The following is a 12,251-nucleotide window of genomic DNA, read 5'->3' on the forward strand; positions in this document are numbered from 1 at the left end:
CTGATGCCCCAGATACTTCACGGAGTTTTTGCAAAATTGTAACTTGTCAGGTGACACTTTATGTCCTCCCTTTCCTAGGTGATTCAGTAACGCAATGGTGTCGGTGACACAGTCGGTCTGGGTTTTAGATGCCACCAATAGGTCATCTATGTACTGCACTAAAACAGACTCTCTCGGCAGCACTAGGGTTTCAAGGCACTTCTTTAGTATCTGGTTGAAAATCGATGGACTTTCAGTGTACCCCTGAGGGACACGATTCCAGACATAGATATGACTGTCAAATTCAAAACTGAAAAGGAACTTGCTTTCTGGATGCAATGGGATGGAAAAGAATGCATGACACAGGTCGATGACAGTGAACCATTCTGCATTCCAGGGAATCTGATATAGTATCACAGCAGGGTTGGGCACAATAGGACAGCAAGGCACGACAATCTGGTTTACCTTACGCAAATCTTGCACTACCCGGTACTTTCCACTAGGCTTTTTGATCCCAATGATAGGTGAATTACAGGGGCTGCTCATCACTTCTTCTATTATTTCCGCTTCAAGCAGCATGGTAATTTCAGTCGCTACTCCTGCTTTCACTTCTGCACTCATTTTGTACTGTCTGGTTTTGGGATATAAAGCATTCGTTTTTATCGATATTTTAACTGGGTCTACATTCGCCATCAAGCCAACATCCTTTCCTGTGAAATCCCACACTTCTGGGACTACTCTTAACTGGAGTTCTTCAGGCAAATCCTCAACTGTTAACGGTTTGATATCAGCATCTTGTCTGACTAACATCAGTTTGTACAGGCCATCTTCATCGGGGGTCTGAATTTCGACGCCATTTGGTGTGCAGTAAATGGTACAACGCATCTTGCACAACAAATCTCGTCCTAGCAGATTCACAGGACTAGAATCACAGACCACAAATCTGTGCATTTCTTTGAAATTACCTATGGAGATTTCCATTGGTTCGGTTACTGGAGTACTTATTATTTGATTTGAGACGCCCACTACTTGGATCGCTTCTCCCGAGAGGGGTAGGTTAGGAACATCCACTGTCCTCACAGTAGATCTGGTAGCACCAGTGTCCAACAGAAAGGTGACGTCTTTTCCCTCAACCTTTCCTTCAATGTATGGTCCAGTCTGGTCTACCGGTAAGGAGGCGCCAAGCACGCACTCCTCATCCTCCCCTCTCAGGCCCCGTCAATCTTGATTTTCATAGAGGAAGGTATCATTTAACAAGTACTGTGGAATGACTGCATCTCTTTCATTCTCGACTTCCCATACTTCCGCCCTCTCATTCTGCTGACCCTGATTCTTAAAATTTTGTCTAGGAGCGCGAGGTACTGGAGGTAGCTTTACCTGTTGCTGGTTCTTCCTCGTCCCCTCTTTCTGCACCTGTGGGTTTAAACCATTTACAGGGGCATTACCGGCCTGCAGGTGTGGACACTCGTCTCTCCAATGCCCTATCTGGCCGCACCCGTGACAAGGGAATTTTTTCATAGCCTCTTCTCTACTCATTTTAGTTCGGGGCTTTCCTCCTCCTCCCCCACCAGTGGTATTCTGTGGGTTCTTATTAGAATTCAAGTTACTTAACTGCTGTTCTTGTTGTTCAGCCAACTTCACCTGTGCCCACATTACCTTTTCCTTGAGGGCCTTCCTTTTGTTTTCGATTTCATCTTCGCAGTATTTTGCATATTTCAGGACATCATCTATTGGTTTTCCCTGCCAACTGATTTTATTGTCTCTAATCCATTGGGAGATTTCGGGCCTTAATCCTAGCACAAATCTGTAACTGAAATGTGTCATGACTTTCATGTCCACATTATCGATTCCGCTGTATGTTTTAAACACTTGCAGTAACCTTTCATAATAGGAGTGAACAGTTTCATCACGCTCTTGGGTGGTTCTATCTATTCGGGTCCAATCTGTTTCTTTTGCGGGAACCTTTTTCTTGAGATATTGTATGACTTGTTCATACTTCCTCATTACTTCAGGTGCAGGCGCTCCTGTTTTCTCATCTCTGGGAAATTCCTCACTGGGCCAGTCAATTTCAATTTTACAGTCGGTCCACAGATCTACTGGGACCACAATGTCGAAAAACCCATCCAGGTCTTTCAACAGACATTTCTGAACTTTTATGAATCGTTCTACCTGCCTGTACCAATCAACAGGCTTCTCCCGTAATTTCGGGAAGTCATTTGTAAATGACACAATATCCTGTCGGGACCAAGGGACATGGACATATTTCCCTCCCGGGACCTCTCTCATGGGACACAATTTTTCTGCGGGAGTTACTTCTTTCAGCATATATTCTGACGCTTGTGATTTTGCTCTACTGTCTTCCTTTTTCTTTGCCCACCGGGTTCTCCATTTTCCCACCTCTCCCCACTTTTGTAAAAGCTTTAACAACTCCTTTACTTGGATCTGTTTTCCCATCATATTTAGGTTTTCTAAATCTTTGTCTGAAAAGTCTACTCGGTAGGGTTTCTGAAGAATTTTGGAGCGACTAACATCCATTCCCATTTCTGTGGCTGTATCCATTATCCTTTCATGGAGCATTCTAGCATTTCGGGTAAGATTTTTACTGATAAACAATAATTCCTCTTCATTGTATGAGCTTAGGCGCTCAACTCCTACATTTCCAGCCATCATTTCTTCTATTTCTATTCTCAATTTATATATTTCTAATGCTTTGGGTTGGGGAGTGGTCTCTTTTTCCAGTTCCTTGGTCCATCTGTCTAACTCTTCTGGGGATACTACAGTAGCGCTCCTAACTTAATTTGTGCCGGAGCTTTCCGGTGCTTAGCACCGGCACTTAATTGGCCGTCCTCAGATGTCAGCCCATACACTGCTCCTTAAAACAGAGGTGCATTGTGGGAGCTGTGTTAATGGGGCACTTCTAGGGTACAAGACAGGTGCACTCTCCAGTCGGGACACTGTGCGTGGGATATTGGTAGTGCTGCCAGCTGAGCATGCTGCTTGCACCACGTTGAAGCAGCATAACGGATGGGCAGCCTAGCCTGCACCCTTGAGGTTCACCTGAGGCCGGGCGCTGGTGGCAAATGAAGCATTCACTGTGTGTTGTGAGCCTGCGGCTCAACTGTGAGAAAACTGAAATGCTAAGTTAAATTATTTAATTTTTTAGATAACTACAATCCCTCTCTGCCCACGCCGTCACGTAGCCTCACCATCCCCTGGCACCGCCAGTGCTGCTGCCCTAAGCTTGAAAACAGCTGTTACACACCCCGGGACCCCCGAGCTGCCGTGGGTGGCATTGGAGAAGAATGGGCGTTCCCAGGAGCCCACATGGCTCCACATCGTACTGTGGCCGACCTCAGCAGCTAAAATGGCGGTAGGCTGGTCAGGGCATCTAACCCAGGGAGCACCCAGAGGCACACACACCCGGCGAATGCGAGGGAGAATGAATGGAGACTAAGGTGAGACTTTCCTCGGCATGGCAGAGGCCCTTGGCTGCGGGACCTGCGACCAGCTGACCCCCCACCCCCTAAGCGCAGCGGAGTTAATGATAGATTATGGAGTCATAACGCAGCACCCAGCCCCACGGCGCATACTTCAATGATGGTACCCAGCGACTGCGAAGAGAGCCGAAAATGAGGAGAGACGAATATGTAAGTAATCATGTAACGAGAATGTGGTGCATTTTCTAATAAGAGCACATTAGTGCCACACGCTGTGAAATGCTGTTGCTCATCTTTATACAACCGCAAATGGTTAATAATTGTTCATGGAGCATTGATTCATTTTTCTTTTTCGTTTTGTTTTCAATGACGGGGTGCATGTAAACTTTTGTATCTGCACTTTATTATCGGGTTTAAGGTCATAGTTAATATATTGTTTATCTAAGCAGCAATCACTACATTTGTGCTTTTAACAATTATTGTGATTATCACTATTCATGTGAATTGACTGAGGAGTCGAGTGATTAATATAATTTTCACGTATTAGGCATGGTGAGTGCAGAGGGTCACATATTTCTTATATTTCTTGACACAACTTGCGGTCACATGTCTGTAAATGAACTCCGCCGCATGTTTAAAAGGATTGTTTATTACGAGTTTGCCAGTACTGGAGTTTGCTTGGAGGATGGTGAACATTTCCTGAACTTTCTTCTCCTCCCCCGCCTCTGTCAGTGTCTTCCCTGGGGCAGACGCGCTTATCACCTCTGCATTACATGCCTGTAAAACAAAAAAAAACACAGAAAAGGCCTGTAGGTGAACTAACTGCCTTTGAAGGGGCGGTGGCCCATGGCAATTTCTTGCTGTTGCTTGCCAAACCAACCAACACTACTTTTTGTTTGGGTGCACACTGTCATGCGTGCCTCCCTTTCACCATCGGAATCCTCATCAGACAAAACAGTGAAAACACACAGACTGAGAGGACAGTGAAGGGCAAACGAAGGTGTCAGTCAACTGAGCAGGGTCTAGTCACGTCACCATTATACTGCATGCAATGTATTCTAATTCAGTGTTCTTGGTGAGGCTTGGACTTGTGACTGGGCCAGGTGGGCCCAGGCCCCAGCACAGCCAGAATATTCTTGTTTTAAAAGTACCTGCTGCCGAGTTCCTTCCTGGTCTCCAGTAATATTCAGGCATACATTAAAATGTCAAGATAAATGGTGATTAATCCTCTTCATAGAGAGAGACAGGAGTTTTGTCTAGGGGAAGTTGTGGCTGCTTGTAAGGTAGTACAGATGCCAGATGGTTACTATACCTGCTGCAAAGAACGTTTACCATGCTGATCAAAAAGTGCATGTAATCATGTAAAGTAGGTCACTGACACGTGTTACTGCTTCTGTCAGAGAGATCCTTTTGTTACTTGCTGTTTGCATATATTACATCTGACGTTTAGCAGTGGCAGTTGCTGATGTGGGTGGAGATAATATAGTAGGTGGGTGGAGCCAGTGGAAAGTGGGTGGAGCCAGAGAACCGTGGGTGTGGCCTCCGTCAAACATTTGAGCACCTGCACTTCAAATTTTACAAATTAAGCACTGCCCCAGATGCACCTTCAATCAACACCTCTTTGGGTCTAGTCTGACTTTTTGCCCCCGCAGTACTAGCCCTAGGCTCTCTAATGGGCAAATCCATCAATACCACAGACTCACATTCACTTTCTTGATCTTCATCTATGAATACTTCTTTCCTCAGGGAAGGGACACTAGGAGTAGGCAGCACTGGGGTGATAAAAGGAGGACGGGGACTCGTCAGGTCATTTCTATACAGTGGAATAGCTGGGCCAATAGTTACTGGAATAGTCAGAGAATCAGGATGGGGATGTATCTGGGCAATAGTTCGAACCAAATCATCCCGCTGTCTAGCCAGAGCTTCCTTTTCCTTTTCTCTTAGAGCCTTTTCTGCTGAATTGTCGTACAATACCTGAGGTACCAAGGGAGGGTAAATACTTGGAGCAGTCGGAGTGACCAATCGGGGCGGACCTTCTCCGAACGGCTGATAATTTGGGACCGTAGATTTAGGTCTGCAAAACCCATCCCTGTTACTGGTTTTACTGTCTGTACCTGTTCCATCTGTATCACTATCCCTCCTACATCTGGGATATTTTGAAAAAGGGTTTGGAGAATGCACAGGTTCTGACTCTGCAACATAGGGAGGGGGATTTTTCATTAACAAATCCTCCAGGTGCTCATCTTCTGAGTCCCCTACAGGCATTTGGTGATGGGTCTTTTCTTTACATTTTCCTTTCTTTTCTTCTAATACTCCCATCATAGTAAACAACCCTTCTGTCATCATGTTTTGCCTCCACTGTTTCATTTTCTGCTCTTTGGTTGGCGTTGGAAGTCTGGGATACCATTTACTTACTCCCTTATCCATCCTGGGTCTATCCCTTTCTAGTGCCTCAATCTCCCATTCTTCCAGGGCTTCGTACTGGGTCAATCTGGGTCTGGGGTGTAATTCATTCATGCGTGTCCTTAAGTTAAACAGAACCCGACCATTAAATGTACCTTCAACAGGGAATGCTAAAACTCCGTCCTCAGCAGTATACTTTGCCCAATTTTCCAACCATACACAGGTGTGATACCCTTTGTCAAACATCATAAAAGAGGCAGGGGTATTTGGCGGGGGAATGCGCACACCTTCCCTCGTTCTAATGGGCCTGTCGGTTTTGAAAAAATTCTTTATTTTGTCAGTAAATGACAGTTTCCTTTTTATTCCATACATCATGTGCGGTCTACCTCGCAATATCTGATCCTTATGAAATCCTAGGTACTTTGGATTTGGTATAAAATCTGGATACCACATATAATTTTCCAGACTCTCTTCTAACTCGGCTTGATTAATTTTGTTTACCTTTGTACTTCCAATGCTAGCGCGACTTTTATTTCGCACTACCCAATCAGATCAGAGAATACAAAAATCTTTAGCCAATGGGTGCGCGGCCTTTCCGCAAGACAGAGTCTCACTCTTCGGCACTCACCCCTCCTTCACAAATTCAGCTTCACTACCCACCCGCGGTATCGACCAATACCAGCGCGGCACGGAGTGACGTCAGAGCAGCCCTCCGACCGACTCCCTCCTTCACAAGGTAACGGAAACTTTTAACTTTTCCTAAAGTGCGAATGTAAAACTTAGGTACTAACACACAACGTCTGCCACTATGTCTGAGTGTTCTAAAGAGATAGAAAAACTTCCTTTCACTGCAAGTAAACCACTTCTGTCTACTTCTCATTCACTCTGGGTAGACTTCTTTGCCTAACCTCACACGCGAGTAATATAGAACCCGTTATTCTTCCGACTCATCCGCTTTCGTCAGGGATATGTATTGAGCCGGGATTTCACCAGTGAACTATTTTACTTACCAGTCAAGCCTCGGAGACCCTACTACTCCTTCCGTATGCGACCCTTACTAGGTGATATCGCAATGAAAGTTTTATACCGGACTCGTAGCTATCATTTATTCAGATACAACAAAAGATCCTAATTAGTGCTTCCAGTTATTCCTAACCCTGCACTAATGACTCAAACCCTAGTGACTTCAACAGCTAACCGGATTCTGCTCACCGTTAGCCAAATACTTCCCCGGGGATTCGGACTACACTGAACACTTACAAACAGTTCTGGGTTAATTCAACATGTAATATCTATAGCAGCAATGCAAAATCATATACATTTACATATAAATCCTTAAACATTTCAAAACATTTAAACCAATATAGTAGAAAATCAGCAGCACACTTTGTTTTCACGGTTTGTTTATCCTGTCTACCTAATCTAACTAGTCCAAACCATCCTCTGGTTGCCAGAAAATTACTGATAGAGCGCGCAGTTCACCCGGGTCACCGAATTCACCAATTACTTACACGCACTGGGCCCTGGCGTGCATAAAATTTAATACACCATTGACATTTGGGTGAACTGGGTGATGGCTTCTGCTACACGCTTCTATGAGTAATTAGGGTTTGGGTTACACCTCTGCTTACCATGTACCTGACTTACCACAGGTACAACTTTCCGACGGACCTGGAGCTATAAGGGAAAATAGTAGACAGGGAACCTAGAAAGATATATTCTTTATACTTCAGTACATACTTATCCACAATTTCTGTAAAATGACCACAGACACCTGATGAAGTTTAAAACTTTATATAAAGGTTCAAAGAGAAGATGCCAAGACAATAAGCGATATGCAGAATAATATATCAAACATCAGAATCAACACCAATAAGTAACTTTGTATTAGAATTATAACCATTAGAATATATGGGAAGACTAAAGGTAGGAATTTTAGAACAGAACTAGTCACTGCAACTTTATGCTAGGAACAATAGGACGGGGTTAGGACCTAGAACATGTATTTAACCTAAGCGTTTAAACTATTCTTACTAAATTCACTGCAATCAGCTAAAGGAAAGGGAAAAACTGGAACATACTATTAACATATAACAGTTTGGCAAATTTCTAAAGGTGGGGAGAGAAGTGGAACAATTCTACAACAATTGCATATAACTTGTTCTCAAGGTGATAGAGCAATATCACAGGCAAGAGTACTTTATTAAAAATCAGAGAGAGAGAGAGAGAGACGCAAACCCACAGGTTAATATTTACCTAGGTCTGAGAGAAGACTAACCCTGGCCACGGGTCAGTTGGAAGGACGGGGACTAGGACCCTCAGAAAAGGAAATACCAGAATGCGAACAGGTACAGCCCACGGACAGATCAGGACAGGATACCCCTCAGGTTCGGGTCAAATGACTGGGCCTCCCAGGATACGACCAACACCCACAGCTTCGGACAGCAACGCCTGCGTTACCCCCTTCTGCAAGTAATCCGCCAGAAACCCCGATTGGATTTTCGAATTCCCCAGCAAAGTGCTTCGCCAGCACTTAGGATTTTCCACCCCTTGGGAGTTTGTGGAAAGTATGGACAAAGTGCTCCGCAGCACTTTCAGATTGAGCACCTATTGAGATCGTAGGGTCAGTGACAGGTCTGCTACTCGGACAAGTCGGACAATTTTCTTAAGCTAAACTAGGGTAGTTATACCATTTTGGGGTCTCTCAGACCACCCACTAATGTTGCAAGTGACAGTTTCCCGCATTATGATTGGTCAGGAGAGGTGGTGCGGTCATTACCACCTCCTAAAATTCAACGTTCCCACCATGAAATTTAAATTTTTCTATCCGCCCATTAGGTTCACGTTCCCATCCATAGAATACAATAGAAAATCTGAGTGCATAGGACATCGCAACAAAGTCAGTTATTCTCAAGGTGAGGGTCCTCATCATGTGCTGGTTTTCTCAGGCGCATTTGGCTTCGGGAGCCAGCTGGCTGATTTCAGCGTCTGCGCAGTCGAGTTTCTCCCAGGTCACATGGAAATACCCAGAGGAGCTTCAAATATGGCGTAGCTTAAGCACTCCCAGCCCCCAGAGACGCGGTACATGAAAAGTAAGCGAGAACAAATTAAAATCACATATAAATGATCACACTGTATACCATGATAAAATTTTAACCAACCCTTACTTTATAATGACTATAGCATTAATGTTTAGTGCGAAAAGACAGATAGGCTGAAGCAGCAGTAGCAAGCGGAGAGCGTGGTGAGAGTCAAGCGGCCATTTTTGCAACAGTGCGCATGAGCACAAATTCCCTCCAGAATGCGAGTGCGTCACATCACATGGGTATGACCGACGCATGCGCAGACTGAATGTCAGCAACGCAGCCGATTCTTTAGTGCAAGCTTCGTTAATATGGAAAAGACATACGAGCAAGCATCCTGGGGACACCCGCGTGTATGGGAAAACGTATAATAAATGACAAACAATTATTTTAGTAGTATTATACATTGGGCGAGGTTCTTGTACTGGGGCAAGGCGCTTTACGTGCGAATCCTTGCTCCATCAACAGGACCTCCCGTCTGATGCTGAATAGTGACTTAACTTATGGGTCTATGGCACGTTGCTGTAGAGTCACATGGCGCACTTTCTAATGGGACTGTTAAATCTATCCTGTACTCCATTACTAACCTTCTGCAGCTATGAGTAAGAATGTATATGCATTCAATGTAATTTCTGTTCCCATACCCACAGGTATGTTCCATATAATTTTATATATGCACTGCAAATAGTTCGATTATGACACACCTTTTATATGTAACTACGGTTTTTTACTGTAGTGCAGGCTTGATCCCCCAGCCATACACTCGCTGGGGTTGTTAACGGGCAGCTATCGCTCCCCTGTAAATTGATACTTGTATAGTGCACTACTCACCCGCAATGGTCTCTAGGAGCTTGTACCAATACCGCTGTGGAACCCATCCTGGCTTTACCTGTGAGGCGTCCACTCCTGGGCACCCCCAAGGTGGAGACCAGGCATCCTTAGCGTTGTGGGGGCCGTTGTGGAGATTAAGCAGGCTATTGCTCAGAGTTGCAGAGTGGGACTCCATGATTGGAATAGGCACAGAGGCGAGAATTATCAGGTCCGTGGAATTTTTAGCCCAAGACCCGCCGAGGCGGGGAATCGAACCCTGGTCCCGGGCTAGACCTCTTCATCAGGGTCTGCCGCTCTAATCATTGAGCCACACTTCTCCACACTGTTTGATCCCTTCTGGTGGAATATCCAGTAACGGGAAAAGTTGGAAGGAAGTGGACTTTTTCCTTTTTGGTTAACAGGTACGACGAGGGCATGGGCTTTGTCATGATTGGGATGGCGTAGTGGGTGGGGAGTGGGATGGGCAGTTTTGTTGAGCTGTTAAGGGTCACTGATCAACTGAGTTTGAGTGTCCATGTCTACACACGATTATCCGCAGTACATGTGGCATGCATATGTCATGCTGAGCATACACTGACGCGCAGGGCTATGAGCCTATTAACCATGACTGTTATTACAGGTACACATTAGCATGGCTATTGCTAAATCCTTGAAATTCATGACATGGAACATCCGCGGCCTAAACAATCCCAAAAAAATTTGACAGATCTTTGCATACTTAGACAGACACTCAATTGACATAGCACTACTACGAGACACACTTGCTCCCTTGTAAAGCAGAAAAACTGGGTTACAGATGGGCTGAACAAACAGTATCGGCAACCTACTCATCATATGCACGGGGGTGACGACCATTATACGTAGAGGCACTCAATTTAATTTAGATCAGACATACATTGATCAGCAAGGCAGATATGTTATTATCACAGGTATACTCAGGGGCACTAGGGTGGGTATTATGAACGTATATGGGCCGAACATAGACGACACAGATTTTTTCCTGACCCTATTTGCCAAAGTGCAAGACTTGTCACCGCTGGAATTAATATGGGGGGGCGACTTGAACGTAGCGCTAGACACTCAACTGGACATTTCTCACAACACCACTGAACACCACAGGCGCGCAGCCTCGGTTACTCTTAATGGTATGGCGGAATTCAGGTTGCACGATGTATGGCGAACAAGTCATTCCAATGTGCAAGAGAGCACTCACGCCTCTATGGTACAAAACAGCGGGTCTAGGCTAGAATATTGGCTTCTAACGGACCATGCGTCCACCTGCGCTACGGAAATTGCACATCTTCCCAAAACACTGTCGGACCATAAGCCTGTCACGTTATCTCTGCACATTCCAACCTATACACCCCCTCCCTTTATATGGCGCTTCAATGGCACTGCTCTATTAAATCCCCTCTATAAGGAAGCGATACACTCAGCAATAGAAGATTTTTTTGCAAACAATACCCATTCAGTAGACAGCGCGGGTGTATTGTAGGAAGCTTTTAAGGCAACACTAAGAGGTGTTTGTATCAGCACGACCGCCCGTATTTTAAAAGATATAAGAGAGGGCGTGGCCAAGATGGCGGCCTGATAGGACGTGTCCCACTCGGCTCCCCGGCCCTGAACCCCAATCTGCCCTGTTCCTAGCCTGCAGGTCACCCCCAAACTATTGGCGTTTTACCCTGCGGTGCGGGGCTCATCAGTAGCAGCCGCCGAGAGTTCTCTGGCTGTTGCGGCAGCCGCGAGCATCGAGACAGACCAGCCGCGGCCGGCGGCCTGGAAGTCTGGACCGCAACGGCCGCGAGCCTGCCTTGCCTGGCGTGGCCTCCGTGGAGGCTTTGGAGGGTCCGGAAATCTATCAGCGGGAGGCTGTCCGCGTCCATCCACAGTGACAGGCAGCCGCGGTGCCCCGTGGGAGCGTCCGTTGGCTGTGTGTGGCAGGCAGCCGGCCCGAGTCACCCGGACGGGCCGCCCCAAAAATTGAGGACCCGGCTTCGGGCCTGCACTGGAGAGAAGAGCGGTGATCAACGGCGGCCCCTGCTTGATACAGGACCCCCAAGGCGAGCCCGCAGCATCCATCCACAGCGGCAGATAGCCGCAGCAGCAGCGGTGCCCCGTGGGAGCGTCCGCTTGCCGCGTGTGGCAGACGGCCGGGCCTGGGTCACCCGGACGGGCCGGCCCGAAATTCGAGGCCCCGGCTTCGGGCCTGCACCGGAGGGAAGAGCGGTGATCAACAGCAGCCCCTGCTTGATAGAGGACCCCCAAGGTGAGCCTGCAGCATTGCCCGGACTGGGCAAACCACACGACAGCCCCAGCAGCGTCCCGACCCACGGGGGGTGTGTGATCGTGAGCACGCCTCAATGTACAGCGACACCTGGGCTGGGCCCGACCGGCGGCAGGCGTTTGGGACCCGCAGTCCGCGCGTGGAGTGCCGCTTACTCACCCACACAACTGACTGTAATCCTGGTGGGAAGTGGAGCGCTACGATAGCGGGTCCCCAGCCACGACGTGCCTGGTC

The sequence above is a fragment of the Lissotriton vulgaris genome, chromosome 3_2, assembly GCF_964263255.1.
Source record: "Lissotriton vulgaris chromosome 3_2, aLisVul1.2, whole genome shotgun sequence".
In the NCBI taxonomy this organism is placed as follows: Eukaryota; Metazoa; Chordata; class Amphibia; order Caudata; family Salamandridae; genus Lissotriton; species Lissotriton vulgaris.